The 19,566-nt window shown below is 42.5% G+C and overlaps 1 protein-coding gene across 2 annotated transcripts in view; it reads right to left on the bottom strand.

Moving 5' to 3' along the window:
* Positions 1-19,566, bottom strand: part of LOC141056388 (uncharacterized) — a 93,407-nt gene that overhangs the window by 54,236 nt on the left and 19,605 nt on the right. The gene's annotated exons all lie outside the window — the stretch shown is intronic.

The raw sequence follows: 19,566 nt of genomic DNA, 5'->3' as shown, positions 1-19,566 counted from the left end.
CACGGGGAGAACATACAAACTCCTTGCAGATGTTGTCCTTGGTGGGATTCGAACCCAGGACCCGCTAACCACTGAGCCACCGTGCTGCCCAAATAAAAGTGTGTTCCTCATTACCCACTTGGACTACTGTAACCTCTTTGTTCTGAAGTGTTCAGCACCGTTAAAGAGTTTATTACCCAAAATCAGATTGCTGTATCTGTACTTACAGAATTAATCATTTCTGGCAAAAATTAATAATTTGCTCCAATGTAACCTATTTTAAAATCTGCACTGATTTGCAGCTATCACCCCCTAATAATGACCCCAGGGCTTTTGTCACCCTTTGTCGCCCATTGATCAATTGTCCTCCAGAAGTTCTAATGCTGTTGGTCGGGTTATGCTCAGATCACCTAAAGACCCTGTGTAATAAAATATCTAACAGCCAGGGAGTAGCACTGCTCAGCTATGAAGATTAAAAATTAAAATAAATTTGTTTTTTGTCCGGAGGAAGAAGTAAGTTCCGGTACTTTGAAAGGCGTAGACATTAAGAAAAGATGCATACCCTCCTTGTGTGTACCTGAATTTGCCCTTCATTCACCAGAAATGCAGAATTTCCACAAATCGTTATATGATAGTAGTGCAGTGATGTTAGAACCTGATAATATAATGTCCGACCTATTATACTGCAGTGCGCAGTGGTCACACATGCCCCGTCATGGATACTCCTGATAACAGTATGTGCACGCTCTGATACTGCGATACTAGAATGTGTCCACTATTGTTCTTGCACTTATGGGAATTCTTATTACATCTTGTTTGTCCAGAAATATTTTTTTTCATTGGCGCATATTTGTTTTCTTAACATCAGCACAGATTGCAAGCGATGGATATACTGATAAGAAATGTAAACTTTGGCTGCCATAGATAAAAGTTGTTAGGAGCCCTGAGGGACGGTCATTGTCTCAGAGATCACAAGATGGGAAGAAACAGTAACATTAAGAAGTCAGACAGGAAATACCTGCTACTGCCAGGACAACTACAGCAGGAGGACAATGACATTAAGCTTCAACAATGGGATGCGACTAATAGAATGCTATTTAACAGGGAGAAATGCAAGATTCTACATCTGGGCAAGAAAAACGAAAATTACATCTATCGAATGGAGGAATAGAACTAAGCAACAGCACGTGTGAAAAAGATTTGGGTATACTAATAGATCACAGACTGCACATGAGTCAACAGTGTGATGCAGCATCAAAAAAGGCAAACACGGTTCTAGGATGTATTAAGAGAAGCATAGAGTCTAGATCATGTGAAGTAATTATCCCCCTCTACTCCTCCTTGTTCAGGCCTCATCTAGAATACTGTGTCCAGTTCTGGGCACCACATTTTTAAAAAGACATTGTAAAACTGGAGTTCAGAGAAGGGCAAACAGAATAAAGAGCGGACTGCAAAGTATGTCCTACGAGGAATGGTTAAAGGACCTGAGAATGTTTAGTCTGCAAAAAAGAAGACTGAGAAGAGACATAATAGCGGTCTACAAATATATGGAGGGGTGTCAAAGTGCAAAACATCCCTTGATAGGATGAGGGCTGTCAAGATGGGGTGACGCTGGTGTCCTGACAGCCCTCATCCTTCTCCCCATGTGCTCCCCGGACCACTTGTGAGATATCCACTGGTATGTGCATTACTTTACTTATTTGGTATATACATAGATTATGATTGCGCTGCCTTGGTGATATCAAGGGATGTTTTTGACTACATTAGGTCTTCATAAAGTTGTATCATACCTTGGGGATATTGATATATACCTTTAAAATATCTCATGTTATATCTAATGGTCTGGGAATTTGCTCTATGGGGAGTATCTAACATATATACAGTCATGGCCAAAAGTATTGACACCCCTGCAATTCTGTCAGATAATATTCAGTTTCTTCCTGAAAATGATTGCAAACACAAATTCTTTGGTATTATTATCTTCATTTAATTTGTCTTAAATGAAAAAACACAAAAGAGAATGAAGCAAAAAGCAAAACATTGATCATTTCACACAAAACTCCAAAAATGGGCCGGACAAAAGTATTGGCACCCTCAGCCTAATACTTGGTTGCACAACCTTTAGCCAAAATAACTGCGACCAACCGCTTCCGGTAACCATCAATGAGTTTCTTACAATGCTCTGCTGGAATTTTAGACCATTCTTCTTTGGCAAACTACTCCAGGTCCCTGATATTTGAAGGGTGCCTTCTCCAAACTGCCATTTTTAGATCTCTCCACAGGTGTTCTATGGGATTCAGGTCTGGACTCATTGTTGGCCACCTTAGAAGTCTCCAGTCCTTTCTCTCAAACCATTTTCTAGTGCTTTTTGAAGTGTGTTTTGGGTCATTGTCCTGCTGGAAGACCCATGACCTCTGAGGTAGACCCAGCTTTCTCACACTGGGCCCTAAATTATGCTGCAAAATTTGTTGGTAGTCTTCTGACTTCATAATGCCATGCACATGGTCAAGCAGTCCAGTGCCAGAGGCAGCAAAGCAACCCCAAAACATCAGGGAACCTCCGCCATGTTTGACTGTAGGGACCGTGTACTTTTCTTTGAATGCCTCTTTTTTCTCCTGTAAACTCTATGTTGATGCTTTTGCCCTAAAAGCTCTACTTTTGTCTCATCTGACCAAAGAATATTCTTCCAAAATGTTTTAGGCTTTTTTAGGTAAGTTTTGGCAAACTCCAGCCTGGCTTTTTTATGTCTCGGGGTAAGAAGTGGAGTCTTCCTAGGTCTCCTACCATACAGTCCCTTTTCATTCAGATGCCGATGGATAGTACGGGTTGACACCGTTGTACCCTCGGACTGCAGGGCAGCTTGAACTTGTTTGGATGTTAGTGGAGGTTCTTTATCCAACATCCGCACAATCTTGCGTTGAAATCTCTTGTCAATTTTTCTTTTCCGGCCACATCTAGGGAGGTTAGCCACAGTGCCATGGGCTTTAAACTTCTTGATGACACTGCGCACGGTAGACACAGGAACATTCAGGTCTTTGGAGATGGACTTGTAGCCTTGAGATTTCTCATGCTTCCTCACAATTTGGTTTCTCAAGTCCTCAGACAGTTCTTTGGTCTTCTTTCTTTTCTCCATGCTCAATGTGGTACACACAAGGACACAGGACAGAGGTTGAGTCAACTTTAATCCATGTCAACTGGCTGCAAGTGTGATTTAGTTATTGCCAACACCTGTTAGGTGCCACAGGTAAGTTACAGGTGCTGTTAATTACACAAACTAGAGAAGCATCACATGATTTTTCGCACAGTGCCAATACTTTTGTCCCCCCTCTTTTTTATGTTTGGTGTGGAATTATATCCAATTTGGCTTTAGGACAATTCTTTTTGTGTTTTTTCATTTAAGACAAATTAAATGAAGATAATAATAACAAAGAATTTGTGTTTGCAATCATTTTCAGTAAGAAACTGAGTATTATCTGACAGAATTGCAGGGGTGTTAATACTTTTGGCCATGACTGTAATTGGTATTTCCCATTTAATGATTTATTGTATTTATGAAGGGTTACCAAGTCACTTCACCTGTGTCCCGTTTTTGAGCTGCTATAACACCGTGGTGTTCTTAGCTTTTACCTGTATGTGTATTTATCAATAAATTAATTTTCTATTTTTGAATACAATATGGACTTTGTGATCGTTTGTTTTTTTTTCTCTTGCTTTTCATTGATGTTTTGCGATCAGTCCACATTTGGGTCCATTATTGCAGTATCAATATTCTGTAATTTGATCTATATTGCTGCTTTCTAAATCATGATACTGATACCTTTTTTTGAGCTGTTTTCTTACATAGAAACACAAGAAGCAATGGAATGAAACTGAAAGTGAGAAGATACAGATTAGATATTAGAAAAAACTTTTTTGACAGTGCAGGGCCGTTTTTAGGGGGGATGGGGGTGCGATCGCCCGGGGCGCCACCCAAGCCAGGGGGCGCCTGCCTAGCAGGGCCGCCATCATCAAGGCATTACTGCCCTGACTGGCGTATGGGGCCCGGTGGGCAGAGGGCCCCATACGCCAGGTCCCCTACCGGTAGGTAAACCGGGCCCTCGGCGCTGCCGCAGCTAAACGCTATTGACAATGCGGGCCCGCCGGCCCGCACATCAATAGTTAACAGCCGCCAGCCAATAGGAGGCTGGCAGCTGACGTCAGCCGCAGCGCGCACCTCGCCGGCGTCTGATGTCACTGTCAGTCGCCAGCTGGGACGCGCTGCAGTGTGTGGAGGGAGCGCAAGCGTCGCCCGCCGCTGGACCGCGGCCAGGTAAGAAGAACTTTTTTAAATTTTTTTGAATTTTTAAGAGCGGCAATCCGGGGGGCCCGGGGTAGACTGAGACATGGGGGCAGAATGCTGGACATGGGCAGAATGCTGAACGCTGGGGCAGATTGCTGGACATGGGGCAGAATGATGAACACTGGGGCAGATTGCTGGACATGGGGCAGAATGTTGGGCACGATGGGGCAGATTGCTGGACACGATGGGGCAGATTGCTAGACACGATGGGGGCAGAATGCTGGACACGATGGGGGCAGAATGCTGGACACGATGGGGGCAGAATGCTGGACACGATGGGGGCAGAATGCTGGACACGATGGGGGCAGAATGCTGGACCCAATGGGGCAGATTGCTGGACACTATGGGGCAGAATGCTGGACACTATGGGGCAGAATGCTGGACACGATGGGGGCAGAATGCTGGACACGATGGGGGCAGAATGCTGGACACGATGGGGGCAGATTGCTGGACACGATGGGGGCAGATTGCTGGACACGATGGGGCAGATTGCTGGACACGATGGGGCAGATTGCTGGACACGATGGGGCAGATTGCTGGACACGATGGGGGCAGAATGCTGTACACGATGGGGCAGATTGCTGGGCACGATGGGGCAGATTGCTGGAGACTATGGGGGCAGATTGCTGGACACGATAGGGGCAGAATGTGACAGTGAGACACAGGAGGGGGCTGAATGGATACGGGGGCAGAATGTGACAGTGAGACACAGGAGGGGGCTGAGTGGACACGGGGGCAGAATGTGACAGTGAGACACAGGAAGGGGCAGAATGAGATACAGGGCATGATTGGAGACACAGGGGGCAGGATCAAAGACATGGGGGCATGACTGGAAACACTGGGGGCAGGATTGGAGACAGATGGGGCAAGATTGGAGACAGATCGTGCAGGATCATGGGGCAGGATGGATACGATGGAGACAGATTGGGCAGGATGGGGAGATCATATGGGGCAGAATGGATACTTATGAGGGCGGGATGGGAGAACGGATGGCTGAAGCCAGGAATGAGACACACGGGGGCTAGGATGGGGGATATTATTACCACAGGGTCTAATTAAGGGATATTATTACTGCAGTGATGTATTTATTTTTTGAGTATACTGTTTTAAATGGGGGGAGGGCGGTCCTGTTACTGTGTAGAGTGACACTATGTTGCCTTTTTTCTTCATGTGATGTAATGTAGAAGTTGGGAAAATTAAGTAATATGTTCTGCAAGCGGAGCTCTAGGTAACTGTGTTATTTCCTGCAGAGACGAGCCCCGGCTGGGAGAAGTGATGGCGGTCTGTGCTGGATGAAAGATGAAAAGCAAAGATGAAGGACTTCACCTAGAGACGTCACTGGTGAGTTAGTGTGTCACCAATACACTGACACTATACACTGTATAGAGGCCTTGTGTATAATGTCATTGATCACTGTATTACCCGTACACAGACACTGCATGCTAAGTACAGATCTCCAGTGTATAATGGCACTTATTACTGATCAGTATTGTAGTATTCAGTCACTGTGGTGGTAATGCGTGGTCTGGTCAAGGTGCGGTGCTGTTCCTTGTATGTGATATTCGGTCACTGTGGTGGTAATATGTGGTCTGGTCATGGTCTGGCGGTATTTGTTCCTTGTGTGTGGTATTATAGGTCACTATGTGGTCTGGACATGGTGCGGTGGTATTTTTCCCTTGTATGTGATATTATTGGTCATTTTAAAAATTGAAAAATAGAAAAAACCTAAATTGTATCACATTTTAACAAATATTTAGGTTACAGTAGAATAGAGCTCTGCCAAAAGAGTCTACCCTGTTATGGTGGCGGCTTAAAAAATCTTTTGGCCAAAACAAAAGCTGCCAGCTATATGTGTGATCTGGTGATGGGAACTGTTAATGTGTGATTGGTGAGAAGTGGAGTTTTTCCAAGAGAGAGCGGTGGGACTTTGGACAGTTCGAGGGGTGGAGGCGGGGCTGGGGTGGAGCCTAGGCGGAGTCTCAAGGGGACCCCGGAAATTTTACCAGTATGGGGCCCCCGAAATTCCTAGTGGCAGCCCTGCTGCCTAGTGCCTAGCTGCCTGTGTCTGTCTCCCTACAAGCCCAGGCAGGCGCGCGATAACCCCCCCTCCCTGAAGTGAAACAGCTGGCAGAAAATAATCATTCACAGTGACAGGCAGCAGCTCAGCCAGCAGGGTGCCGCGCACAGAGATAGTGTAAGTGAGTGACGTCACACTCACTCCTATAACTCACTTGCCTGTTCCTGAGCTCCTCTGCTTCTGCGACTGGCCGAGGAACGCCCCCATACTCTCACACAGGAAGGATAGTGAGAGACGGACGCTGCCTGATCGCTACTGTTTGGATCCATGGTCTTTGCTGCTATATCAATGAATGATCAATCCGTGCCTGGCCCGGATTGAGGTATTCTGTATTGCGGTATTTTGTGGCATGATCTGGGGTGCTTAGCCTGATGTTTTTTCTGGTAATATCAGGGGGTTGTTTGTTGGCAGTATCTGTGGTGCTCAGCTTAGCCTGCTGTTTTTTTGTGTAATATGGGGGAGGGTTGTGGCACTGGCAATATCTGGGGTACTTAGCCTGCTGCCTTTGTGTATAATATTGGGGGGGTTGTTTGGTGGCAGTATCTGTGGTGCTTAGCCTGCTGTCTTTGTGTGTAATATCGGGGGGTGGGGGGTGTTTGAAGGCAATATCTGGGGTGCTTACCCTACTGTTTGTGTTTGTTATATTATATCGGGGCGGGGGGAAGGATTTTGTGGTAATATCTGTGGTGCTTAGCCTTCTGTTTGTGTGTGTGTAATATCGGTGGGGTGGCGGTTGGTGGTAATATCTGGGGTACTTAGCCCGTGTTTGTGTGTGTGTGTATTATCGATGTTTGGGGGGGGGGGGGCTTTTTCGATGTTCGCCCTGTTGGCAAAATTCCCTAGAAACTGCCCTGTGACAGTAATCAATGAGTGGAACAGGCTGCCAGGAGAGGTGGTGAGTTCTCCTTCAATGGAAGTCTTCAAACAGAGGCTGGACAGACCTCTGACTGGGATGATTTAGTGAATCCTGCTTTGAGCAAAGGGTTGGACCAGATGACCCAGGAGGTCCCTTTAATCTCTGACATTCTATGATTATATATTTGCTTTGCAGCTTCTTTCTGATATATGTGTCTGAGTTATTCAATGCGGAAAATTCAATTTATTCCATACTTTCCCAGATATATTAAGTTTAATGCACTTTTATTGCATAAATATGGATATTATACAGGAGGGCTTCCACTTGGGATCCCAACTATGAGCCGGAAGAGAAAGTCATTCTACAAGAGCATCTGCCTATCTGGTGTGCTCAAGCAAGGTATCTGGATTTCCCCATGGTTTTTGTGATTTTTTTTTACTGTAGTTTTCTTACTCCTTTCAAAGATGAAGAAACCAATAGTGTTTTTTTTAAAGCAAAAATGATTACAAAACACTACAAAAGTTGTATTGACTTGAAATGCACAGTACAAATTTCTGAAGAGGTTTTTTACAGCAAATAATGTAAAAAAAAACCTTCCCAAAAGTGTTTATAAAGTGCTTTGAAATCTCTTCCTATTTATTTCTATGGGAAGTCCACTATGCTGTGAATATGAAGAGGGTTTTTTTTAGTTTTTTTTTCCTGAATACCTGAATTGCTGGAAATGTCTCCAAACTAGGCACTATCCAATCAAAAGATCTGCAAAAAAAAAAACTTCATGAAAAGAAAAGTTGATCCTAAAACACCTCCCCAGCCTAAAAATAGAGCTTGAAAAATTTGCTGTTTTTTAGCACCTCAAAAACTTTATGTGAGCATAGCCTAACACTACTGAGGAGCCATCAGACTGAACGGGGCAAACGCTCTTTGATTACAAAAAGTAATAATATGAATGAATATGAACTGAATAGCTCTACATTATTTCTATAGGTCCATTATGGAACTTACTCTTGAAGTGAATGTTATTTTTCATAAATTCCATTCAAATATTGTGATAAAGAATATGTTTGGGGTTTTCTTTCGGGGGGGACATTATGTTGGATTTTACTTTTTTTCTGATTTCTAGAATTGCAGCTTTATTTAATAGGAAAAACACAAACAGCAAAATGTGTATAGTTTTTCAGTTTGTAGAGATGTGATTTTTTTTTTACCACAATGCCATTATCAAGAATGAACTCTGACTAGATTTTTATATCCAGGGAATTGTGGTGTTAGGAACGGCGGAACGCTCTAAATAAAAATAAATAATAAAGTGCGTTCGCAACTCGGGGTCCACCGTGCAGTAGATGTAAACACTGCTGCTAAGTAGTGACAGGTGAGCAATATGGCGGAAATGCGCACACAGGTTGAACGTCACCCAAGTGCGCTAAGCAATCTCTGTTTGCTCACAGAGATGTCAGCAGAGGTAAACGCAAAAGGCTGAGCCTGTTAGAGTCACAGGTCTCAGGTAAATGCACACACGGTATCTGGTCACAGGAGCAGGACCTAAGACAGAGGAGCTGCGTCCGTCTAGACCTACCGTGCGTGCAGCGTCGCTACTGCGGACGCCAAAGAGGGCTGCAACTGCAGCGCGGCGTAGGACACTGCCGCTGGTTGACAAAGCAAGGAAGCTGGCACAATGTCGGACGCTAGCACTGTGGATGATGCTGTAATGGCTTGAGGCTTGCCACACGCTGGCGCTGACTCTAAGTCCCTGTACACATTCGTAATATCAGAGGGAGGGGATCTTAATGAGTCATTCGCAAGTTCATACATCCATCATCATTCACACAGTAGCAACTAGAGACTATACTAGTGCATGTCCGAATGGTCATGCGCGCTTTTTATAGCCGGGACCTTCCGGAAGCTTCCAGATCTCCGAGAAGGACCAATGAGATCTGGAGCAGGACCTGGGCACATGACTCCCGATCTCCAATGGGAGATCGTCTCGTGAGCATGCCCAGTAGGAGAACAGAGGGACTTAGTCTCTGGAGCGATCTGCTGCAAAGTAATCTCCTCTGCGGTAGATAGATAGCAGGAGATCGCAGAATGTGAGGCTCTGGATTCCTGCAGAGCAGATGCAGAAACCTGACGCCTAACATGTGGCTTATAATAAAGTTTATGCAGTTTGATATTTCGCCACTAGATGGCAGAAACATTTTAACACTTGGGCTACCTGTTGTTCATACACCTAGTTAACGCTGGAAAGAGGCGTAACAATCGCAGTTGCAGGGGTCACGACCACGATCGGGCCTAGGCGGTGAGGGGATTCACAGACGCCAGCGCAAGTTTCAACTGGAGGTTGCACATTCAGGTGTAGTATATTGCGCCGCAGAGACCCGCCAGGTCTGTGCAAGGCAATACACGCAGCTGGCCAATCAGATGCCAGCAGCTGACATAGGCGTGCACGTGACACGCATGGCAGTGATGTCATGCATTCCCATTGCTTGCACACTGAAATCAGCTGCCCGCTTCAGAAGAGGATGCCGCACAGTGGGGGGATCAGAGAGGAGGTGAGTAGAACAGCAGCAAAATGTGGGACATGTATACCAGAAAATGGGGGATATATATACCATGATGGGGCCAGGATGAGGGACATATATATACCTGCATGAGTGACAAATATACCAGCCCAAGATGGTGGACATTACCACATAATTTGGGATGAGGTGCAACTTATATGTCCCTATATGATTTAGTACACTACAAGGGTCTATACAGCTGAGGAACATTCGGGGACAGGAAGGGGGAGGGGCAGGTTCAATTCTTGCACCGGGGCCCATTGTATTTTAGTTACGCCCCTGGTGCTGATTTTTATTACTGAACACAAAAATAGTATAGTGCATTGCACCAAATGACGCTCATTGTGAACTTTTAGCCTCATAAAGGTCTTGATATTGTAAAATGGAATATAGTAATGGCCGGGTAAATATAATACAATTACTGCTCTGATCTTACATGACAATGTGTGGGAGAATTATAAAGCTAAATGCAGCAGAATTTTGGTGCAATTTACTGCAGAAAAAAAACAGTATTATAGGAATTGTCTAAAGCTGACAATGAATTGAGGCTTGCAAGAGATGTCAAAAGCAATAAAAAAGGATTTTGGGGATATAAAAGCAATAAAAAAGGATTTTGGGGATATGTCAAAAGTAAAAGAAAAGTCAAAGATGCTATAGGATTCTTACAGGATGAAAATGATAAAATGGTAAGACAGGATGTTGAGAAGGCCGAACTTTTAAATTCCTATTTTGCATCTGTTTTCTCTCAGAAAGGAAATGTAACATCAACTGTTCTTCGCTGTCCTATTAAGGGAATAGAAGAATCCAGGATATCTATAAACAGAAAGATAGTGAAGAAACACTTAGCTAACCTAAATGAATTCAAGTCTCCAGGTCCAGATGAATTACACCCCAGAGTACTGAAGGAGATAGCAGAAGAAATTTCTGAACCTCTCTTCATAATCTTTGAAAATTCTTGGAGAACAGGAGAAGTCCCAGATGACTGGAGAAGAGCAAATGTTGTTCCTATGTTCAAAAAGGGGAAGAAGGTGGACCCAGGCAACTACAGGCCAGTATGTCTGACTTCTATACCAGGAAAGATCTTTGAACAAATTATTAAACAACATATATGTCAGTACCTGGATAAGAATGAAGTGATTAAACAGAGTCAGCATGGGTTTGTAACTAATAAGTCATGTCAGACTAACTTAATTTCCTTCTATGACAGAATCACTGATTGGGTGGATCAGGGAAATGCTGTAGATATAGTATATCTTGACTTCAGCAAAGCATTTGACAAAGTATCTCACACAATCCTTATTGGAAAAATGACTAAGTATGGAATAGACAAGGCAACTGTTAGGTGGATTCATAACTGGCTTAGTGATCTGACCCAAAAAGTGGTCGCAAATGGCTGCACATCCAGTTGGAAGAATGTCTCAAGTGGGGTACCACAGGGCTCTGTCCTGGACCCTGTATTGTTCAACATCTTTATCAACGATTTAGAAGAAGGAATTGAGGGTAAACTGACTAAATTTGCTGATGACACAAAGTTACGAGGGATAGCTAATACTAGAGAAGAGAGGATTCAAAAAGATATAAATAAACTGGAGCAGTGGGCAGCAACTAACAGAATGGTTTTTAACAGGGAAAAATGCAAAGTACTACATCTAGGCAATACAAATGAAAAAAGCATATACAGGAATAGGGCTAAGAAACAGCACATGTGAAAAAGACTTGGGTATACTAATAGATTACAGACTGAATATGAGTCAACAGTGTGATGCAGCAGCAAAAATGACAAATGCAATTCTAGGATGTATTAACAGAAGCATACAGTCTAGATCACGTGACGTCATTATTGCCCTCTACTCCTCTTTGGTTAGACCTCATCTGGAATACTGTGTCTAGTTTTGGGCACCACATTTTAAAAAAGACATCAACAAACTGGAGCACGTTCAGAAAAGAGTGACCAGAATGGTGACCCGTCTGCAAACCCTGTCTTAAGAGGAAAGGTTACAGGATTTGGGAATGTTTAGCTTGCAGAAGAGAAGACTGAGAGGAGACTTAATAGCTGTCTACAAATATCTGAAGTAACCAGGAGGTTAGCGTGCACTCAAGTCCAATAGCGAGGTGCAGGTGTAACAGACCTGTAGGTCCTATTACCAATGATAATATAATTCACCGCACACTCAGAGGGGTTTTTTTATGCAAATAAGTGCTTATTTTTATTATATACAAAACATGTGGGAGCCAAACAAGTATATATAGCACGAAGTAGAAGCGATATAATTTAGTACGACGTTTCGGCTCAATCCGAGCCTTTATCACTTTTATCGCTGTAAATTATTTACAGCGATAAAAGTGATAAAGGCTCGGATTGAGCCGAAACGTCGTACTAAATTATATCGCTTCTACTTCGTGCTATATATACTTGTTTGGCTCCCACATGTTTTGTATATAATAAAAATAAGCACTTATTTGCATAAAAAAACCCCTCTGAGTGTGCGGTGAATTATATTATCATTGGTAATAGGACCTACAGGTCTGTTACACCTGCACCTCGCTATTGGACTTGAGTGCACGCTAACCTCCTGGTTACGTTTGCTATATTGGCGTTTGCACCAGTCACTCCCCTATCTCCATATGTCTACGGACACATCTGCATATGATTTGGCTACGAGCACCAATATTTTGGCTCAAGTTACTAGCTCCAACGAGTTTTTGAGAACTCCAGTCCAAGAGCTTAGGACCCGTGACTATGAAAAAGCAAAACGTAGATTGATCTCGTATGATTTACACTGTACTACACTGGCAGAGTACCATAGACAGAATAAGATTCCAAGGGGGCTTAGGAGTAATCTCCGCCCTACTCTCTTCTCTGACAATTCAGAGTATTGTGAAAAGTATAAAAAGATACTTAATAAATGTTCATTAGACATTATTATATTGACGGTGGAATATCTGCAGAGGGCCATAGTGGAAACTAAACAAAATATACAGGCCATTGAAGCGCAACTCTCCACCTCTATCTCCTCAACGGAGTGGACATCTCTCAAAACCAAAACAGAGAAAGCCCTGTCCGAACATCAAAAGTCTCTACAGGAACGTAAGAGGCAGAAATTTCAGCGTGATTCAGACGACTATTCTATGAACAGAGTATACAAATGGAACGATACATCCGCTACTACGGGTCCCTGGCGCAGACCTTATTACCAACGAAGAAATGGGTCCTTCAGTTCCGGAAGCGACTCCTCCACAAACTCTGGCAGACAACGTTTTTTAGGAAGAAGCCGCAGGGGGAATCAGCGTACCACAGACCCACCAGGCGAGGCAGGAGAAAGGATGGCAACCCGCTCACAGGTGAGACAACAGATATAGCATCGGACCTGGTGATCAACATTTCAGACTATCTCCTCTCCCCGTCAGAACTCTCCGTGCTACAGAAGGGACTTTCTTTTTGTCCCACTCCCATGTGGAACTCGTTCCAACTCGAAAAAGACCTCAAGCGATTTTATCGAACTATTAGACTTAAGACCCATTTTGGCTTGTCTCCTAACCCTATGGGTGAGGGGACACCATTATCTTGCGATATTCAGGTTCCTAAATTGTCTATTTCTGCACTTGGTCTTCGTAACCCGAGTAAATTCTGTCCTCCTAGCACATACCATGCGGCGGAGACATTCATTTCGCTGGTGGACCGTGAGGTCAAACTACTCTCTCATCAGGCACAACTCGGTCTCTTCCATACTCACTCTAATCTGTCACCTACTGAAAAACAAGCTCTCAATTCTATTCACAATAATAAGAACATCGTAATCAAACCGGCTGATAAAGGCGGTGCTTTAGTGGTTATGAACTACACTGATTATAATAAGGAAGTGAATAGGCAGTTATCTGACACTAATACCTATAGGATTATCCCTAGGGATCCGGTTTCCACCATTACTCACAAAATCAAGGAACTGACCAAAACTTATCTAGACAGTCATACAATTGACCAAAAAACTGCCAATTTTCTGATTAACCCTCATCCGATTACACCGGTTTTTTATATACTACCCAAGATACATAAGTCCTTACAAAATCCACCAGGCAGACCGATTGTAGCATCTACGGATTCAGTTCTATCTCCATTATCCATTTTCCTTGAGAAAATATTCACACCTCTAGTCAAACAGACAAGGTCTTTCCTCTTGGACACAGGGCATTTCTTGGAAGTCATTCAAAAATTGGGTAATGTACCACCAGGCAGTATCCTTACCACCCTAGATGTCAATAGCCTATACACATCGATAACCCACGATAAAGGAATAGAAGCCGCAAGATTCTTACTTAATTCTTCAGACCTGTCCACAGACTCCATGGAATTCTGTATAGACCTACTTAAACTAGTATTGCATGAAAACTACTTTCTATATGAGGACACCTACTATGTACAGAGGTGCGGGACTGCAATGGGCGCGAACATAGCGCCGGCTTACGCTAATGCCTACATGAACCTGTTCGAGATTAATCATGTTTTCTGCAATAATCTTTTTTCACAATATGCTATAGAATATCATCGCTATATCGATGATATCTTCTTTGTCTGGACAGGTACGATATCATCCTTACAGGATTTCCATCTGTATCTCAACTCCATTTATCCAGAACTACAATTCACGCTACATTTCAGTATGGAATCAGTTCCTTTTTTGGACACGAGAGTTTTACAGGATAGTGAGGGTACTCTCTCAACGGACCTATATTGTAAACCTACCGATAGTAACAGTCTTTTACATTACTCGAGTTGTCACCCAAGAGCCACTAAGAACAGTCTACCACGTTCACAGTTCAACAGGGTAGCACGTATTGTATCGGATCAGGACGTCCGCAATGAGAGGCTCGACACAATGGCTAGGAAATTTAGGGACAGACGGTATCCATCCAAATTGCTGGAGATCGAAAAACAACGGGTACTAACACCCCCTTCCCCTCCACCTACAAGATATCCTAGAGAAAGGATCCCCTTTGTTCACACTTTTCATCCGCTGATGCCTAAAGTATACTCTATTATTAAGAAACACTGACCTCTCCTTTATAAAGCTTACCCGGACATCGGTTCTTTTGAGGCCCCTGTATTGATCTGTACTAAACGTCCCACCAATGTCCGTGACAAGGTGGTAAGGGCTGACATAGGCAGTAAAGTTTCTACTACTACCCAGAGGTTACTTGCCCCTCGCCGTTGTGGCACATTTCCCTGCCTCAACTGTGCAGCCTGTTCGAATGTGATCAGGTCAGACAATATCACTCACCCTAGGACAGGCAAGTCTTTTCCGATACGTGGCTATTATACGTGCGATTCAAACTTCGTGGTTTATTTGGTGAAATGCCCATGTGGCCTCCTCTATGTAGGGGAAACAACCCAACACGTCAAAGACCGTATTGCCAGCCATAAGTCAACGATTAGATGTCAAAAAAACTGGTTACCCCTGCCTGAGCACTTTACTAAATACCGACACTCAGTTGCACAGTTGAAATACCAGGTAATTGAGCATGTACCCCGTCCGAGGAGGGGTGGTGACCATATCAAATTATTAAGAGAGAGGGAAACATACTGGATATATAAGCTTGACACTCTGACCCCTAGAGGGCTGAATAGAGAAATAGACTGGCTTATATAATGACTAACAACCTTTTTCTGTTATTTTTGCAGACTCGTTAGTACACTTTAACCCTAGGTGAGTTTGCTCCGCCCACTGGACTCTGTCTTAGATTGAGATATTTGCCCCTGTGTGTGTGTATATATGTATATATATATAATTTTTTGTGTATATATATATATATATATATATTGATACACTTATGTCTACATGTCCATACATAAGGTATTTTACATGAGTTAACAATGTTTTGCTGATTTTTCATTATTTTCCATCTACCTCTTTTTATTTTATTTTTATTTTTACTTTATATTTTTTTTTTTTTTTTACTATTATTTTTATTTTCTTCCCTCTTTTTACTTATTTTTCTACGGTTTTCTTTTTTAGGATTCACTATTTGTCTAGATGTCCTAACCATAATTATGCAATTTTTACTAATTATCTGTTCTTGATCAATAGTACATTTACCTAGTCTGTATCCTATGTAATCCATACATAATGACAACATTATACCGCTTTCCTTCTGATAGGATGAAAAAAATCGCTATTTTCCCTATCACCAGGGCAACCGCTGTATGTGTACAGCTTAATAGTATAGTCCTTAGACATGCGCAGTGCTCCTATTGGGACAGCGCGACGTCACTTCCGGTTCAGAGGTTCACTTCCGGTCTGACGCTACCACCCGGTCCCTATTTAAATACCACTTCACCCTGATTGTATTAGCATGACGCCACTGCAGCTAGGCGTGGGAGCGCCGCTATCTAGCACCACTGCACCAGGTACTGTACACATGGCCATCTTTAGTGGCACTATTCAGGGACGCTTTTTTAACTGACTATCATCTGAGAGTGTGCACACCAGCACATACTATTTAGATACAGCAACCTTTTCATGCAAAGTATACTGCGATATATGGTACTATCTAGGGACGCCTATGTAACCAACAGTCATATCGTATAGCATATATATACCATTTAAAAACTACATACAACTATGCCTGCTCCGTGCACAGTATATTGCGGTATTACGGACATCCTGAACACTATATTATCTGTCATAAGGAACACATCCACCTTTATATAACAGCAAAACATTGTATTCCCCTTGTGTAGATGGCCTGCTTTATGACCTTATAGAGACATCATGGTGTCTACACATATGAATCTACTAACTACGATTTTGACAATTCCTTTCAGCCATCTTTCTTGGGCTATTCTCTTGGGAGTTCTGTTCTTCCTTATTCAAAGATCCGAATTTCAATTCAGGTAATCACCTTTTCTCCTATTGTACCTAAGATGGAGTTGGTTCACTGAACCTTCTTTGCTTGAATGTTCTACATGTATCATATTGTATATTTGTATATGCTCTGTATATATTGTTTTACTATTGTTGTTTATTGGGATTATTTTTTTTTTTTTTTTTTTTTTTTTTTGTATGGTGTTGTAATTCTCTTGTGTTTATTTTTTCATTTTCTGATGTATCTCTCTTTATTTACAGCGATAAAAGTGATAAAGGCTCGGATTGAGCCGAAACGTCGTACTAAATTACATCGCTTCTACTTCGTGCTATATATACTTGTTTGGCTCCCACATGTTTTGTATATAATAAAAATAAGCACTTATTTGCATAAAAAAACCCCTCTGAGTGTGCGGTGAATTATATTATCATTACAAATATCTGAAGGGCTGTCACATTGTAGAAGGATCATCTTTATTCTCATTTGCACAAGGAAAGACTAGAAGCAATGGGATGAAACTGAATGGGAGGAGACACAGATTAGATATTAGAAAAAACTTTTTGACAATTAGAGTGATCAATGAGTGGAACAGGCTGCCACGAGAAGTGGTGAGTTCTCCTTCAATAGAAGTCTTCAAACAGAGGCTGGACAGACATCTGACTGGGATGATTTAGCGAATCCTGCTTTTGAGCAGGGGATTGGACCAGATGGCTCAGGAGGTCCCTTCCAACTCTACGATTCTATGATTCTATGAATGAAATGCGCTAAAAATTTTGGCTTCAATTTCTGGCACAAAGTAAGACAACTAAAATGAGTTGTAAACTTAGACATGAGGTTGTAAAGCTGTGCCGGATTCATCACACAGCGTAATATTACACAGTATTGACACACTTGACAAACATTGGGATTTGGACATTTTAAACCTTCCTTCCACAGCCGCAACATGGTGCAATCTGAATCTTATCACAAAGAAATATAAATATACTGTACATATATATTGTAATGTGTATAGGAAACACAAAGAAAGAAGCTAAAAAAAATGCAATCCTTCACTCTCCAATAAAGCGGCTGCACCTAGAAAAGCTGTAAATCAAGAAGTCACCCAGTGATTATTTCTGAGCTGCTGAGCACAGACAGAGGGGCTGTAATACCAGAACAAGAACTCAGAAGCCATCTAGATAAAGAAGTCTCCTCCATGCTATTTGTCCTGCAGCATTCCTACTACTATCTCTAGATTATATATACCATGGCCAGAGGACAATTTGGCACAAGAAACTGAGCAGAGCTTTAGTATTATCTTAACAAAAAAGATACACCTATATAGAGACTGCATGGTGGCTCAGTGGTTAGCACTGAAATCTTGCACCATTGAAGTCCTGGGATCAAATCCCCCCAAGAACAACATCTGCAAGGAGTTTGTATGTTCTCCCCGTGTTTGTGTGGGTTTCCCCCGGGGTCTCTGGTTTCCTCCCACACTCTAAAGACTTACTGATAGGGAATGGAGATTGTGAGGGCCAATGGGGACAGTGATGATAATGTATGTAAAGTGCTGTGAAATTAATGGTGCTATATAAGTGAGTATAACAAATATTCAAAATTAGCAGTGTTGAATTCTTGACAGTAAGGAGCTCTCTAATAGTATTATATATTCTTCTACATGTGGCAGTATTATAGTAGTTATATTTATTCTTTCACATAGGTTGCAGTATTAGTTATATTCCTTTACATAGGAGCAGTATTATAGTAGTTATATTCTTGTACATAGGAGCAGTATTATAGTAGTTATATTCTTGTACATAGGAGCAGTATTATAGTAGTTATATTCTTGTACATAGGAGCAGTATTATAGTAGTTATATTCTTGTACATAGGGGCAGTATTATAGTAGTTATATTCTTGTACATAGGATCAGTATTATAGTAGTTATATTCCTGTACATAGGGGCAGTATTATAGTAGTTATATTCTTGTACATAGGAGAAGTATTATAGTAGTTATATTCTTGTACATAGGAGCAGTATTATAGTAATTATATTCCTGTACATAGGGGCAGTATTATAGTAGTTATATTCTTGTACATAGGAGCAGTATTATAGTAATTATATTCCTGTACATAGGGGCAGTATTATAGTAGTTATATTCTTGTACATAGGAGCAGTATTATAGTAGTTATATTCTTGTACATAGGAGCAGTATTATAGTAGTTATATTCTTGTCCATAGGGGCAGTATTATAGCAGTTATATTCTTGTACATAGTGGCAGTATTATAGTAGTTATATTCTTGTACATAGGAGGCAGTATTATAGCAGTTATATTCTTGTACATAGGGACAGTATTATAGTAGTTATATTCTTGTACATAGGAGGCAGTATTATAGTAGTTATATTCTTGTACATAGGAGCAGTAGTATAGCTGGCCGGACTAGGTCTTAGGCCGATAAAGGGGAGGCCTACATGACAGGGTTGAGGGGACAGTTAATGAGCCGGACAGGGGTTAGTTTTGGCAGAGTTAGGGTTAATGGGCTCATAGAGGTTTATGGCAGGCTGAATGGCTTAGGAGGGGTGATAGGTGGAGCTTAATGGGGAGGCTTTAAGGAGGGGCTATCTTTGTAGGGGCAACCATTTTAGGTGCCCCTAACACACGAATAGCAAGCTGCTGTTACTTACCCCTCTTCAAGGATACTGAGGCAGTGTTAAAACGGCTGAGGGTGGCTGCGGGGTCCAAGGGTTCCGACTGGCTGCAGGCTTCCATCCATGGCCTGCTTCAAGATGATGGGGATGGACACCGGCCTTGGAGGTCCAGACCTCCGGAGCGCCTGAGTTCGGAAATGACCCCACGGGTCCGACGCAGAGTAAGGAGCCCCTCCAGGGACCCTCCGGCGGGGAACGCGGGTCGCAGGC

This window comes from Dendrobates tinctorius, unplaced genomic scaffold, assembly GCF_039654945.1.
Source record: "Dendrobates tinctorius isolate UK_male_01 unplaced genomic scaffold, ASM3965494v1 ptg000197l, whole genome shotgun sequence".
In the NCBI taxonomy this organism is placed as follows: Eukaryota; Metazoa; Chordata; class Amphibia; order Anura; family Dendrobatidae; genus Dendrobates; species Dendrobates tinctorius.
Note: the sequence above shows the minus strand (reverse complement) of the source record. Positions and strands in the feature narration are given on the sequence as shown.